General features: G+C 36.1%; 1 long non-coding RNA gene across 1 annotated transcript; it reads right to left on the reverse strand.

Moving 5' to 3' along the window:
- Nucleotides 1-2084: 2084 nt before the first annotated feature.
- LOC135783607 (uncharacterized) lies at nt 2085-2843 on the reverse strand. Its single transcript, XR_010545716.1, has 3 exons — nt 2739-2843; nt 2405-2595; nt 2085-2222 (listed from the first exon to the last, which is right to left on the reverse strand). It is a non-coding gene; the product is annotated as an uncharacterized lncRNA (long non-coding RNA).
- Between the last annotated feature and the right edge of the window lie 907 nt (nt 2844-3750).

Raw genomic sequence — 3750 nt, forward strand, 5'->3', positions numbered from 1 at the left:
TTATCCAGCCTGAAACTTGTCCCTCTTTTCGGAGTTGTTCAGCAATGCATCCAAACTCTTACATCCTAGATGTATCCACTTGATGTCCATAATTTATCGATTTTTCTATCGGGTTTACCGCTAGCTAAATGCTACAATGTCCACTGATGCTTTTTGTTTGTGTACGTCATCACGCATGTGTGCGTCATGACGCATGTGTGCGTCATCACGCATGTGGCTTGAGGCTTTGCATCAATAAATGTAATGAAAGCGCCTGGACTTTTTTTGTAAAAATTTAAATAATTTTTGATCTGTATAATTTATAATGTTCATTTCTGTGCTCAAGGACTCCAAAGACATGAGACAACTGTTTTACAGAGGAAAAATGCTTAGCTTTTATTATTTTGTGTGTGATTACAATAAATATATAATTGATTCAATTTCTGTTTAATTTTTTTATTTGTCTTTATGGTCCCATAACTTATTTTACATTCATGTGACATCAATACAACACACATATTCTGACAGTCCAACTTGTCCTGAAAAAAAAGATGTTTGTAGATTGTCTGTGCACTACAGGGTTGATGTTTTACAAGCTTTTTAAGAAAATAAAACCAGACGGACAATACATTGTAAAAATGACCTTAGGGCTCTTAGGGTTAAATAATGTCATAGTGCCTCAATTACAAAACCTTACAATGATACTCACAGGAACATAGACATTGGATCAGCAAAGAAGGGTGGCAACCAAGTTCTTGTCACCATTATTCCCTGTCAAGAAATAAAAGTGAACCAAATCAATAAGAAACTACATAACTATTTGTACACATCATGCATACAAAATATTTGATCATGGTAATCATCATTACCTGAGGTTCAGCAAGATCCTTTACAGCCAAAAGACAAGCATTTAAAATCTGTTTACAAATCAAAGAAGAATGTTTTTAAATCTGTTAACATTCAAGGACATATTTAATAGTCCACACACTACTGCACTTCACTGCATGGGTAAAATAAAAAAATATAGAAGTATGCTTGCGGCTACTCACTGTTCCTTCTACATCCCTAAGTAGTCCTAAAGTAAGGAAGTCCTTCCTCGTGAGAACTATGCTTCCAACAGATGACAAGAATTCTTTCTCTGGTGCGTTCTCCATTAAGGCATGGTTTAGCTAGGAAAATAACAGTTACATATCATGCATCACTCTCTTTTTAAGTCCTACAAAATAAAATGTTAAGGGGTGGTTTCCCAGACAGGGATTTGATTAAGCCAGGACTAGACCGTAGTTTAATTAGGAAATATAACTACTTTTATCAAACATGCCTTCCTAAAAACATTAATTGTGTGCATTTTGAGGCAAAACAAAGGGCACTGATGCATTTTAAGATATGTCAGTAGAAGTTGTTTTCAGTTTGGTCAGCTCTAACATTTATTTTAGTCTAGGACTAGTCTAATCCCTGTTCAAGAAACCGCCCCTTAAACTAACAGTAATGCAACTAACTAACCTGGCTTAGCTGTACTGTACAGGGTAACTGCTTCCAGTATGCCTTGTTTGGTTGCACATGATGCAGAGCAGTAAGGCCCACTGTGGAACTCCTAACAGGTACTGGGGAATACATAAAAATTAGAAAAAATTAAAAACATTTGGTTTAACATAACATTACACTTTTTTTTATTATGCATACATGGGTCATGTTTTTGCTTTTCATCTCCTGAGAGTCTCTCATCAGTTTGAACAGATTCTGGAGGTGTCCCTATAGATGGAATAAAAGCTCATGCATTATAGTTAATTTAATAATCTCACAATAAGACAGTAAAAAAGAAATCTTAACCTACAACAACCTGACCATTTTCATTCAAGATCGTCTGTCTTCATGAGGGCTAAAGGGTAAAGTCTCTGGTTCCTGAAGGTTAGTGTGTGTTGCAAGTCCTCTGGCAAAATCATACACTGACACATTAGGAAAGTGCTTCCATGCTAAGAGCAAATCAGCAAAGTCTCTTGGAGACTCTGCTCTGATATTAAATTTGATGGAGTACACTACTTTACTATGAAAAAATCAATGTTTTCATAGTAAACAATGAGGTTATGAGAAGAAATCCTACCAGAAGCACCCCAGATTTGTTGAAACACTTTATCATATGAGGCACGATTTTGCATCTCCTCTCTTAACCTTAAGACAAGGTCCATCTTAGAGCCTTTCGAGTCCAAACCACACTCTTTGCAGAGTTTCCGTATTGCTTCAACCTACATCATAATTATGAAATAAATAAAAAGCGTGTTGCGTGTTCACAACTTACTATACCTGATGTGTTTGTACTGACTCAGATAGGTAAAATGCATAAGACCAATTCAGAGAACCATAATAGAAATGCACATCATTTCAAACTACTACTGAAACAGTATTAATTAGGATCTGATCACTTAACCTTCATCTTGAAGAGCTCATCTCCAAGTCGTTCTTCATTAATATCAAGATCAAGCATGTCACATGGCCTGGTTTTCTGAATTTTTGCAAATTCCGTGTTCAACACCATTTCAGATTTTCTTCTGTTCACACCAATCCACAGAGCCCAACAATCATAACTTGGAGGAATGACGTAGGGGTTCTTCATGCCACCTTGCATTTATAAAGTGTCCCCATATTATTAGCACATTGTACGGCACAAGTTATCAAAAACAATACCATTAATAAAAAAAAACGAAAATAATTAAAAAAAAATAATAAGAACAATTGTAAAAATGACACCAATAACGACTCACTTCGAAGAAATCCCCGTCCAACCATGTCTTGTGTCACTTGCTCCCAAAAGGACACAATGTTGGTATGTCCATCAAAATCATCAGGGGGAGTTTTAATTTTACTGACTGAAAAGACATAAATGGAATTCATTAAAAAAAAACAAGATTCTAGAGACTGGACAGTGAACTAACTTACAAGGCACAGTAAACACTCATTTTTTGTGGAGGTCCATGATTACAACTTTAGGGCAATATCCACAATTGATGCAGGAGTACATGTAATCATGATTGGTCAGTGCTTCAAAGTGTGTGTATGCATGAAGCACAGTATCATGGCTGGGAAATTTTGTTTTTTCAGTGGCCTCAAGCAGGCTGAGGACTCTGCTGACTGCGGTGTGATTCTATAAGAAACAAATAAAACATTACAGATGCAAACTGGAATCTTAAGGTTTAAGGGCAACACATGCAATATGTTATCTTTCCAATTTTAAACATTCAAGCAGCAATATGGGGTACTATAATGGGTAACATACCTGAATAGCATTGCGAAGAATCATGCATAAATGCAGTGAAATCAGAAGGTGATAATTAAAATTATGGATTCCATCCGTGAACTATAATGGTACATCATTTTGCACTTGTTGCACACTTTATAGTATGTGGAAATCCCTTAAAAGAGAAGATTTTGCTTTTCAAATTAACTTCATCAACATTTCTAAACTTCTTTGCAGCTTTCTGCAAAATTTCAATAACTGAGACTTTACCTTCAACAAGTCCTGTGAAGGTTAAAATCCTTGCCCGTGATGTTATGAGTTTTGGATCACTTAGCATCTAATTTCCCATGCACTGTGAGCAGAAATTCTCCTCTGGAATTAGGCTGCGTGGGAATTCACACTTGGGTTTAGTGCCACTAATAAGTTCCTTTGGCAGGTCTGCAGGAAGACTTTTTTCTTTCAATAAATAAAGCACCATTTTCTTTATGCCTGCCTCATTTGGTGGGTATTGTTCTTCTTGTAGATCTTCCATTTGAAAC

The sequence above is a fragment of the Paramisgurnus dabryanus genome, chromosome 2 (assembly GCF_030506205.2).
Source record: "Paramisgurnus dabryanus chromosome 2, PD_genome_1.1, whole genome shotgun sequence".
Lineage (NCBI taxonomy): Eukaryota > Metazoa > Chordata > Actinopteri > Cypriniformes > Cobitidae > Paramisgurnus > Paramisgurnus dabryanus.